The 12,094-nt window shown below is 51.3% G+C and overlaps 1 protein-coding gene across 1 annotated transcript in view; it reads left to right on the top strand.

Moving 5' to 3' along the window:
- Nucleotides 1-6,649: 6,649 nt before the first annotated feature.
- Nucleotides 6,650-12,094, top strand: part of Cacng5 (calcium voltage-gated channel auxiliary subunit gamma 5) — a 49,052-nt gene continuing 43,607 nt past the window's right edge. The window contains exon 1 of the mRNA XM_036197685.1: nucleotides 6,650-6,808. The gene's annotated coding sequence lies outside the window, so the exon portion shown is untranslated. The remainder of the gene's footprint in view (nucleotides 6,809-12,094) is intronic.

The following is a 12,094-nucleotide window of genomic DNA, read 5'->3' as shown; positions in this document are numbered from 1 at the left end:
GAATCACCTGGAAAAGGGAAACTTCAAAAGAGGAATTGCCTCCACCAGACTGACTTGTGGATACTACGTCTGTGGGACATTGTCTTGATTAAAGGTTGATGCCTGAGTGCTCAGTGACTGCTCACTCTGAGCAGATGGCCCTGGGTTGTATTCAGAAAGCAAGCTGAGCAAAGCCATGAAGGGTAAGCCAGTAAACCACATTCCTCCACCATCTCTGCCTCTGTTCCTGCCTTGGTGTCCCTCAGTGATGGACTATGACCTGTAAACAGAAACCAAACTAGGAGAGTACCCTTGGGTCTAAGGATATCAATATCCATATTGTGATGAAATGCCATATATGAAATAGGGGGGTGGGTTGTGACCCAGCCTGCAATGGAGGCTCCTGGCAGTTCCCCTAAACACACTTAGGGGTAGAAGGCTGCTGTGGCCAGAAAGGATTCATTGGGACCCTCTGCTAGTCTTCTAACAAACTCCCTCATTCAATTATTTCAAAGCTTTTTTCATTAACTTCAAAGCTAGGAAATGGCTACTTAAGATCCTATTTCCTGTCATCCTGAGAGCTCAGTAATTGGGGAGGTGACATGAGCCTAGCCCGGCTCTCTTTGTTCTGAAATGAATGGAAATGCTCTTATTTTCCAGCCTCTCTTTTCTCTGCTCTCTCATACCATCTTTGAGAGGCAGGGTTCTTGCCTTTGCCTTGGGAATCCAGCCTCTTCCCTAGTTGATGAGGTCTGCCATGCACAGCATAACCTAGTGAGAGAAGACCACTCGTCTGACCCCCAGATTAGGTAAGCCGAACTGAGCTGCCTTCCCTTCCATGGAGCCTGGAGCCCTTGACAAACTTTCAGAGCTCATGACCATGAAGTCACTATTCTTACAGAATGTTCTCCAAGGCCCTGTTCTGCAAGGCCCTAGATACCTGTTACTAGGCCTGTTTAACCCCTTATGATTGGTAGGTGTGGGTCCACACTGATGTCTTTTATGGGTTTGTTTATTTGTTTATTTTTCGAGACAGGTTTCTCTGTGCATCCCTGACTGTCCTGAAACTCGCTCTGTAGATCAGGCTGGCCTAGAACTCACAGAGATCTGCCTGCCTCTGCCTCCCATGTGCTGGGACTAAAGGTGTGTGCCACAATGCCTAGCTATGATATATTTATCTTTGGGGGGGGGGAGTGTATAGGCATATACATGTTCTTGTGTATGCAAGAGTGTGTGTGTGTGTGTGTGTGTAGAACAAGTCAATCTTCTATTGATCCCCCCCCCCTCCTTTTCAGTGCCTTTTACTGAACCTGGAGCTCCCAGACTCAGCTTGGCTGGCTGGCAGAAAACTCCAGGAATGCCCATGTCTCCCCAGTGCTGGGATTACAAGCACCCCCACCACATACAGCACTTTAGTGGGTGCAGGAGATCCAAACCCTTGTACTTGCTTTCCAAGCACTTTATTGACTAAGCCATCACTCCAACTCAGTGTCCTTATCTTATTTTTGGGAGAGGGGTTTCAAGACAGTGTTTCACTATGTAACAGCATTGGCTGTCCTGGAACTCACTCTGTAGACCAGGCTGGCCTCAAACTTGCAGAGATCCACCTGCCTCTTCCTCCAGAGTGCTGGGATTAAAGGTGTGCGCCACCACCGCCCATCAGTGTCTTTATCTTATCAGATGATAAGTGTCTCCCTCAGGCCCAAGGCTTGAGTCACCAGAGGTGCAGTATAGGGTGAGAACAAGGAACAGTCTGAACAGTGGTCCTCAACCTGTGGGTCACAACTCTCTTGGGGGTCGCATATCAGATATCTTCCATATCAGATGTTCACATTACAATTCCTAACAGCAGCAAAATTATAGTTATGAAGTAGCAACAAAAATAATTTTATTGTTGGGGATCACCACAACATGAGGAACTATTTTAAAGGATCACAGCATTAGGAGAACCAGGGCTTTGGAGTTTATGATTCCCTGCAGAGAAGTCCATGTTTGCCTGGCAATTTAGCCTGGCGAGGAGCTGTCCAGGTGCTGACTGAGACCGTGCTCCTTCCCAGCCTGCTGCTCAAGTTTCTTTCTTCCTCCTCGCCTCCGCCCCTACCGCATATTTGACTCCACCCAGGGCCTGTATACGAAACTATTCCTTGTAACTTTCTCCGGAATCAAAATCGAGAGACATCTTCATTTTGCAGATGGGCTCCCCCTGACCTTGAAACTGTTTTAGAAGCAATCATCGAGTTACCAAGGGGACGACGCAGGAGAGCAGAAGCTGAACAGCTGGCCTTTGAGCAAGCAGGGAGCTCAGCCCTGAGAACATGGGGAACAGCCATGCCAAGAACAAGAGCTGCTGTGGCAGTCACCAGGTGGGAATGCGGGCATCAATGTCATCACCCGGGCTCCACAGGACGCTGCCTGGAGAATAAGGAAGAGCGTGTTCCCAAGCAAGAAAGGAAATAGCTTCTTTTCCTGCTGGGCCTGGAGCCTCAGCAAGGCACTTACTGGGCTGTGGGAAGGATAGGGGTGGGTGGCTGGGAGGGAGCATAGAAAACAGCTCAGACTGGCTGATGGAAAAATGGAGGGATGTGGCTGGGTCTGAAAGAATGGGGCAAGGGAGAATAGACCAGTGCCTCTGTAGAACACGTGCCATGCCCAGACCAGCAGTTAAGTGCAGGAGGAAAAGGAGGGGGGGGGAAGCTGGAGAGCAAATAACAAAGCCTGCCAGCTTCTCTCCTCATCCCTTCTTCCTCATGCTGAGTCTCTTATAGTTTAGGATGGCCTCAAATTTACTATGTACCCAAGGATGACCTCGAACTCCTGAACTAATCTTCCTGCCTCCACTCCCTAAGTGGTTGGATTATTGATCTTCACCATTATACCTGATTTATGTGGTGCTAGAAATCAAACTCAGACTGTGCATGTCAGGCAAGCACTCTACCAACTGGACCACATCACCAGCCCTGGACTTTTGTTTCTTGAAGCCTACTCTTCTTGAAGCCCTGTGGCCAATCATCCTGTCACCCCAGCCATCCCTGCTTGCCCAGTCTGAGCTGTGTGACTCAAAAGAGCTCCCTGACTCTCCTGTCTTAATCAGCTCTTGGGACCTGGGGCCTTGTCTGTGAGAGCAGCCTGAAGATTCTGGCTTTTGCTCTCTCCTTCAGCATGCATGATGCGTGGAGAAAGAAAGCCTGAACTTGCCATTTTCCTTTGGGCATTGGAATCTGGCTGCCTCTGGGGAAATTTACCTCGCTAAGCATCCAGTTCCCCACAGGCAGTGATGGTGTCTGAGCTGGCAGCTTTGCTTTAAGAATCAACTATGCCAACACAGAGGACACACTTAGTGTATGATTGTCTTGAGTAATGACAGGGATTAACAGGGTTAGCCAGTAGCCCTCCATGAGGATGGGTAGACATTGTACTCAGCCCCTGCCTGCTCTGCTGTTCTCGCCTCCCCCAGGCCATCTTCCTTTTCCTCATCTCATCTCCAAAGACATAGATAGACACATGTCCTCAAGTCACAGTTCTACAAACCTGGCCTGCATCTGCAGAGGAACGCTGACTTCCTTGATACCGAAAGGGTGCCGCCACCTGTCCATCACTGATAGGTACACATCTGTGGGGACCACCCCAGTGACCTAGTGTTTGGGTTTCCAGCCCAGCCCCTCAGTGCTCACTATGTAGCAATCAGCCCACAAGGCAAGGCGGGGACACCAGCACACACTCTGTGGAGGTAACAACCAGCTTGCCTTTTCTTGCCCATGGCATGTGTCTATCAAAAGTCATCCAGGAAGTTCAACTGCTCATTATTACATACAGGAACTCATGTTGTCTCCTGTCTCCATAATCCCAAAAGCAGAGAGAATCAGCTGACAGAGCAGACACCTGTCACCATCTCCCCCTCCCTAGGGTCAGGAGGAGGCTGTCAAGACGACATTCCCCACCCCCAGACACAACTGGGCATATTCTTCCACATATACGCAGAGCTCCCTGGGCAAAGCTGACATGCACGTGTGGAGAGCGGCAGGGTGTTCCTAATTAAGACCTAATGTGTGGAAGCTCAGACTAGCTCAACTCAGCTGCCAATTCAGAGAAAGCTTGTGTTTCATGAAACTCCTCGCCCAACAGGGAATGCATGAATTATTGAAAGGATCGAAAAAAGAGAGCCAGGGAGGGAGATCTGCTCCATTATTCATCAGGCCTGGAGTCCCCAAGTCCCCAAGCACAGCTGCTGGCTTTCACACCTACAGCATTTTCCCATTATGTCGACATGAGCGTTTCCAGCCCGCTGTATTGGCAGCCTCTGAGCAGGCTTCCTCTCCTGCCGTTCAAGGCCTGTCCTCATCTGCAGCCAGCCCTGCAGAGCTATTTAGGGATGGAGACCCAGCTTAGAGCTGCCTCCCTTTCCAGCCCCAGCTCAGGGGTCCTCCAGCCTGTGGATCAGAAGGGCTTTTCCACAATCCCCATCAGTGTCTAAGGCTGTTGCTTCTGTGCTAGCCACGCCCACCAGACCCTAGCTCATTTGCATTTTAAACCTGAGTGAAATTGCCTACTCTCACTCAGACCTAGATCCACACTGGCCACTCCCTCTGCTCCAAACTCTCTCTGCCCTCTGCCTACTACTGAAATGCTCCTCATCCCTACATGTCCAGATCTCAGGACTAGGAAGTAACTTTCATATGGGCCATGTTAGGAGTCACCCACAAGGTCTCAGAAGTACCCCAGTGGCCCAAAGAGTTCAAGATTCTCGCCAGCTCTGGCTGCACGGGGAGGAGGGAGCCTGTGCAAAAAATATCAAAGCCTCAAAGCCAAAGAGATTAAGAATTACGAGGTGGGAAAGCTTATCAGTAAATACACCAAACAGCCTTCCCAGGAAGGCTGTTCAACTGTGCAAGCCGTACCCTGATTATACCAAAGTGAGACTCAGAGGTTAACTAATTTGTCTGAGGTCACAAGACTAGTTAGGTGGCAGACTCAGGTTGAAGACCCTGTCTCAGCAAACCCATATCCTTTCTCTCTCAACCAGCTAAGTCTTGGGGCACACTGCCCTGGGCAGAAGAACCGGGAAGGAGGCCATGAGTATCCCTGGAAATGTCCTTTGTAAAGAGTTTCATAGGAAAAAGGAAAAGTTGGGCATGGCAACACATGCCTTTAATCCCAGCTCAGAGCCAGAGGCAGGCAGATTTCTGTGAGTCTGAGGTCAGCCTGCTCTCACCATGTGGCTATCCTAACACTCACTCTGTAGACCAGGCTGGCCTCAAACTCAGATCTTCTTTCCTTAGTTTGTTTAGTGATTATCTCCCTGGCAGTTTTAGTCTCTGGAAAATGTATCCCACTTCAGTCATTCATTCAACAAACACCTCCCTCACACTTGCTATGTGCCAAACCTTCTGCCTAAGCGCACAGTATAACCAAGGAGACTGCCAGTCAACTTATCGTTGCCACGCTGATGGGAGAAGGGCCCAGAGAAGAGGAGAAATGAATCCTTAGACCATAAAGGGCATCACTAGTATGTGGTACAGTTCATCTATGGTAGTGTCCACCCATGCTATCTGAATCAGGTGACCTTAGCCACCTAGGGCTTCCATGCAGGTGGTGCTTCTGGTCTGGGACAAATGTGTTCACTGCTGACGACTCAGCGTCTGACCACTACTTATACATGTTTGGGCCAAGGAGACAGCTGAGCTGGTAAAATGGTGGTACACACTTGCAGTCCTGACATTAGGGAGATGCAACAGGAGAGTCTCTGGGGCTTCCTGGCCAGCCAGCCAAGCCAAACAGGGTCCCACTAAGAGACTCTAAACACACACACACACACACACACACACACACACACACACCCTCCCCATCTTGACCCACTTCATCGCCTGTAAGAACTTGACAGAGCTGCTGCTGAAAGCTCCCTGTGGCCTGCCTGGCTGGCCAAGCCTCCATGCCTGCAGGGCACCCTTCCAGCTTGCAGCAAATGCCACTGCATGCAAGGCTCACGAACGTGTGGACAAAGGTATCAGCTGCCACTGCAGAGAAATGGAGAGGGGCAGATGTTCCAGCTAGAAAGTGAAATCTTGCATTTTTCCAGCCAACCTGGCTGGATAGCCCCCTCACCACATGCCACGCTGTGCTGCAGTTGCAAATTGTCCAGGGCCCCATAAGCCTGTGAAATTAAGTTTGATGGTGCTAGGCGTAACCATGGAAGCCCTGTATTCCACTTAACAATTTAGAGAAGGCGAAAGTGCTTAACATCAGAGCCAGGAAGCTGTGAGCTGCAGATCTGGTTGTGTAGCTTGCCTTCAGGCACACATCTTGGGTCCAAGTCTCCTCGTTAGCACCCATGAAATAGGACTGTTGTGAGGACCTGAAAAGCGCCTTGACTAGTGCCTGGCCCTCAGGACTCAAACAGCTGCCTGGGGTTGGAGCGTTCTCTTCACCATCAGTTGCAGCAGCTGGCAAGGGAAGGTGGGTCTGACTCAAGGCAGGTGTTCTTGATCCAGAAAACCTCCCCTGTTCCACGACACCCTCCCTCAAGCTCTTTACCTAAAATCTCCACGAGGGTGCTTCCCCACCCCAAGGGATTTCCCCTCAGTGGAAAACAGCATCTTTCAGCATCAAAGCCCACCCGCCACTGACAGCAAAGGGCGGGCAGGCCCCGCCCAAGCCCCGCCCCAGACCCCGCCCTCTTCGAGTCGGGGCTCAGCTGCTGCCACCACCACGGTCGCTGGCGCAGAGCGGCTCAGGCGGACCGGACGGGGCGGGCGCCCGGCAGGCAGCGCAGTATCTTCCACCGCGCGCAGCCCGCCAGGGACCTTCCACGCGAGTCTGGGATCGTAGCCGCGAGGTAAGAGCCAAGATGAGCCGGAGAGACAGGCTCTTTCCTTGTCGGGTGTCCGGGAAGCGACGATCTCCAATGGTGCCGCCACCGCCACTGCGTCGGGCTGGCCTCGTTACTGAGTAGCCAGGGGCAGGGTGGGGCGTGCACCATGCCTCTGTGGTGTGTGTGTGTGTGTGTGTGTGTGTGTGTGTGTGTGTGTGCAGGGGTTGGGGATCATGACGCCCCCTCTTTGCAAACGCTTCGGAGCAATTCGCCCACTCCAAAGCCAAAACCACGCTTTCCCATCAGACTTGAGTGGAACTGGAAGAAATGACCTGGTTGCGGGGAGCAGGGAGAGAGGGAAAGCCCACCGCCACCTGTTGAGCTGGGCTGTGAGTCTCTGAGGGCCAAACTCCCCAGGATGTCGGTCTGTGATTGGACTCACTTCCCAGGGGTCTCACCCATCCACAAGTTACCTGTTCATCTTAGGGCATCTGGTCTGTCTGTATTGCACTCATCTTGCCTGCCCCAAGCGACAGAAGGATATCTGGAGAGGGTTGGTAGCTGGAAGGGGCTTTGCCAAAAGCCCCAGAGCTGATAAAGACCTGTGGTGGAAGAGCTTAAGACATGGGGATCCCTTCTATGCTTTGGGGAAATACCAAAGCCCAGGAGCACCCCCCCCCCATTTCCCCTCAGCCATCCAAAGTGCCCTTTTTAATGACTTGATCTCTTTACTGGGAATCTAGCATGGCAATTTGCTGAAGCTGCAACATGTTAAGACTTCTAAAGTGAAATCAAATCATGGGGCTGAAAGGGATTAGAAACCATACAGAGTACCTGGCTGAGAAGCCGTGTGTTGCTGAGGGAGTCCCTCTCAAGGCTGGCTCCCAGGGTGTTCAGAAACCTGAACACCTTTGTCGGCTTTGTGTCCGGGTTTTCCATATCCCCACCTTCTTCTTGCCACACAGAAGGCAAAAGTCCCAACCATTCTCAGGCTGGAGGCATCAGGGTTTTGTGACCCGGGACAGGGCTTGGGGACACGGTAGCTGAACTGTTCACATACAGCTGGAAGAGACTGGCCTTAGTTTGTGGTAGAAAACACAGACTCGAAGCCCAGTTGCTCACCCCCTGACAGTGTGGCAGAAACTCTCGGAGGCTCCATTTCCTCTTCTTGTAAAGCCAGGCTGTTGGTCGTGAGAACAAAGTAATCACTAATGACAGTATCCACTCACAGAAATGTCCAGGGCTGCCTCAGCTTCCTCACACACTGGACTTGAGGATGGTGACTATGTAGTGAGGATGCCCACTAGTCCTCCGAGGAGGGAGAGTACGGTGTGAATGTCGCAGTTTGAGAGCTCAGATTGAGTTTAGATTCCCACAGAGTGAGGATAAAGGCGCAGCAACTATGGAGCCCTGCCTCTAGGGGGAGCTATCACGACCTCCCCAGGCTTTGGTCCACTCATTGCTGACTCCTGGGTCATTGCCATCTGCTCCTTTACCTGTCTGTCATCTCATCCTGAGTTTGGTGTCAGTCTTACATGTTGCAGAACTGGGGGCAGCTGCATGTGATTTAGAGTCACCAGTAAAGCCTCTTCTCACCAAATATCCATTTCTCCCCAAGTACAGCTGTCTGATGTTTAATACTCCATCGTGAAAGATTCAGCCCTTGGGTCCACTGCCTTGTATCCCATGTCGGCTACTGAACCTTCACAGCAATGGCTTGCTTAGAGACTCTCAGGACCTTAAAGAAAAGTGGATGAGAACAGAAGAGCAAAAAGGAAAAGAGATGGGGGTGCCGGAGAGAAAATATGGGGCTTTACCAACCTTAGGAGAAAAGAGGGCTGGGCAGGCAGGTGGCAAGGGGTGGCCAGAGAAGGCTGGACCTCGATTGGGATTCTCTGTGGGAACCGGAGGTGGGTGCCTGCCAAGGAAGCCAGGTAGATGGTGCTGACAGACTGGGGGTGAGCTGCAGGGCCCTGTGGGAAGTGAGGAAGCCCCAAAGCAAAGCACCAGCCAGCCATGCAGCATGTCTCTTCTCGCACACAGCCCCAACCCTGGAGGCAGCTATGCAGCATTCTTGGAATCTGGAGCCTAGGCCATGGCTCTGTCTGTTTAAATTGTTAGTTAGGGGGCAGAAGGAGGACACCAGAGAAGAGCTTTCACCACATGTGCCTTACACACACACACACACACACACACACACACACACACACACACACACTGCCCATTGTATCCCCTCTGGAAAGAAGCAGAAACAGTAGTTCACCCACACCCAAGGTGGCTCCAGAGCTAATGGAGGCTGGAGGGACAGAGGGATCCCACTGGAGTCAGCCTGAATCATTTGTGGGGTCCTGAGTGTACCTATGTGGGGCATGCTGGAGAACTGGGGGAAGTCCCTGAAGAGAGAGCCATGGGACAACCTCATTGGGAGAGGGAGATGAGCATCACTTGACTCTGTGGACACCATGTCCTGCCACCATTGCAGTCCTGGCTTGTGATAGTCCAAAGGTGAGTGTTTGAAGCCCATCCTTGGTGTCCAGAAGGCAGAGATGCAACCAGAAAGGAGACGTAATGGGTCACTAATTTATCATAATGGCCTTGCATACCCAATGGACACCTTTTTTGTTCATTTGGTTTTGATGTTTTTGTTTTCTAATAAAGCCCCAGGTCTAATGTACCTCAGTCTGGCCTTAAACTCCCCATGTAGCTGTGGATAACTTTGAACTCTTCATCCTATCTCTCTCTCTCAAATGCTGGGCTTATAGCCATGTACCACCATGCCTGGTTTATGCCATGCTGGGGACTAAGCTCAGGACCTCATATGCCAGCCCAAGGGACAACCATTCTTTTGTTGTTGTTGTTCTTATACATAATGTTGATGGTGGCAGTGTGTCTTTGTTCCTTCATATGAGCACCTCTCAGTGAGCACAAAGGATGCTTGTGCCAGCCACTGAGCTAAGTGACGGGGCTGCTGTGGTGTCCTTGGCTTTGGGAGGTGGGTAGTCTTGTGTTTGTTGGCTAGTAGGCTGACCTTGTATTGCAGGATGTTCTCAGTCTCCACCTACTCAGTTACACACCTAGCTGTCCTCAGACATTGCCTGATATTCTCCGGGGAGCAAGGCAGCCTGCAGTTGAGAATCACTAGAGATCTAGCTAAGAATAAACCAGGAAAAAAAAAAAAAAAGTCCCGTTCCCTGAGGAGCAGCATTATGTGAAAGCAGCAAAAAGCAGTCCGCTTCCTGGCGAAAGTTATGGCAAGGCGGGGTGAGGCTGAGAGTGTGGATGGGGGGGGGCTGCCATTTTCACCAGGGGCCTCACTCAGGAAAGGCCTGCCTGAGTAGGTGACATTTCAGCCGAGAGGGGGGATGGGGGAAGAGAGCACGATGTGCAGAAATCCGGGGACCCACCTGTCAAGCAGCAGTGTCAGGGAAGAACTAAGGAGGGTGTTGGGTTGGATGTGTGGATGGGGTTAGGGACAGATGGCTGGAGTCTGATAAATCTATCTCTGAGGACTTTGCACTTCTGCTCTGAGCAGTCCCAGCCTGAGGAGTGCCATCTTGACTACAGTTAGCTAAAGTTGACAGAGGCAAGTACTGTTCCATCACTCGGTCTTTCGATTGTGAAGAGTGAAGTCCGGAAGGGTGGGGAAACTTGGAGGAAGGTGCAGCGGGGCTGTGAGCATGGGCAGCTCCCACTCTTGTCTCCTGCCAAACTGCACTTTGGGGCTGTGGAGTTTGAGACCACTCTAGCCCTCAGCTCTAGCCCCTTACTAAACATCTCCCAGTGCTTATGTTTTCTCTGGGGACGGTGACCCCCACATGTCAGTGCTCACATGGACAGTGTTTATCCTTAGTGCTCGTAGGCCCCATGCCTGTCACCATGTACCTACCAGCCAGGAACCAGGAGGTAAGTGGCACCTCCTGCTCCTAGACAAATCTCTTGCTTTTGACTTTGCATGCAATACTGAACCAGACTGTACCAGGGCTATCTGCTGAGGTCGAGACCAGTATCCCAGGAGGTTAAGAGACTTGAGCCCAAGAATCAGAGATGCGAGAGAAAGCTAACACAGGGTGAGCCAGTGTTTCTTCAAGCCTGGCTCACCATCTCCCTCTGCTAATGCTGGCCTGATCCCCCCTCCCTCCCCTGCAAATGAGACTGGACTCAGAAGCAAAACGTTCCGCAGAGCCGATGAGACCATCTCCCTCCCCGAGACTCTGTTGCCTCATGCGAAGTCAGTGTCTCAATGAGTCCCCTGTAGGCCCTTATTTATTGATCAAGCAGTATATATGGGAAGCTGGGTCCTTCTTAAAAATAGAGGCTGGAAAAACAGCTCAGAACTGGAAAGGGAAGCAGCTCATAGTGGCTACACACAGATGACCTCCCTGGTCACCTCTAAGAAGCCATTGATGCTATTCCCTGCCCACGGATCCCTGGATGAGGAAATAGGTAGAGGGGTACCTGGAAGAGAGGCATCTGCCGGCCTGCTTGAGGGGCACCCAAGCTAATGAGAGACCCTTGTACCAGGAATTCACCTCCCTACAGGCTGCAGTGAGGGGTACAGATGGGCATGAGAATATCCTTGACTTTGATGGAAAAACCTGGGTTATAGAGTTACCTATACCCTCTGGTCTGTATTGTCCCTTCCAGGGATAGACTGTGTAGGAGTGCAGGTCTCTAGAGGCTCCATTAAGGGGAGGGAGTATAGAATGGTGTATCCTGGGAGTTAACACCAGTACAAAGTCTAGTGAGTGTCCTGTCTGCTCAGCCTTTGGTGATGCACCTTACTGTCATGTCAGTGGCTACACCATCCATCCCTTGGGAGTGAAAACCTAGACAGTCAGTCATGAGCCCCTCCCCCACCATCTATGCAGTGGACTCACCAGCATGTGGTCTGAACTTCAACTGCTCTGTGTGCCTTGAAAAAGTCACTAGACTTCTTTGAGCCTCCATTTCTCTAATCCTGAAATGAAGTGGTGGGCAGTTATTGCAGCGACTAGAGATCCTTGCTACACCTGTACCCGGCTCATCGTCCTGGTGCTGTGGGCATGGAGCTCCGCCCACCCTCTTCGTGGTGTCTAGACCCAGTTTGGCTGAAGTTTGTCTCTGGAAAGAGTGACCCCAATGTGTCCTTATAAAGCACTATGTTGGTGACCCTGGTCCCAGAGCCACCATCTGCTGAGAAATGGGCACAACGGTAATGATGGTGGTGTATTTCCCACCCTTGTTTCCCCAAGCTGGTGCTCTGCTAACTTTGTCCAACTGGAGAATGAATTTGTGAGGCTGTTACCATGAGCCGTGTGTGTGTGTGTGTGT

The sequence above is a fragment of the Onychomys torridus genome, chromosome 8 (genome assembly GCF_903995425.1).
Source record: "Onychomys torridus chromosome 8, mOncTor1.1, whole genome shotgun sequence".
NCBI classification, from domain to species: Eukaryota; Metazoa; Chordata; class Mammalia; order Rodentia; family Cricetidae; genus Onychomys; species Onychomys torridus.
The sequence above is the reverse complement of the archived record's forward strand: the minus strand, read 5'-3'. Positions and strand labels throughout refer to the sequence as shown.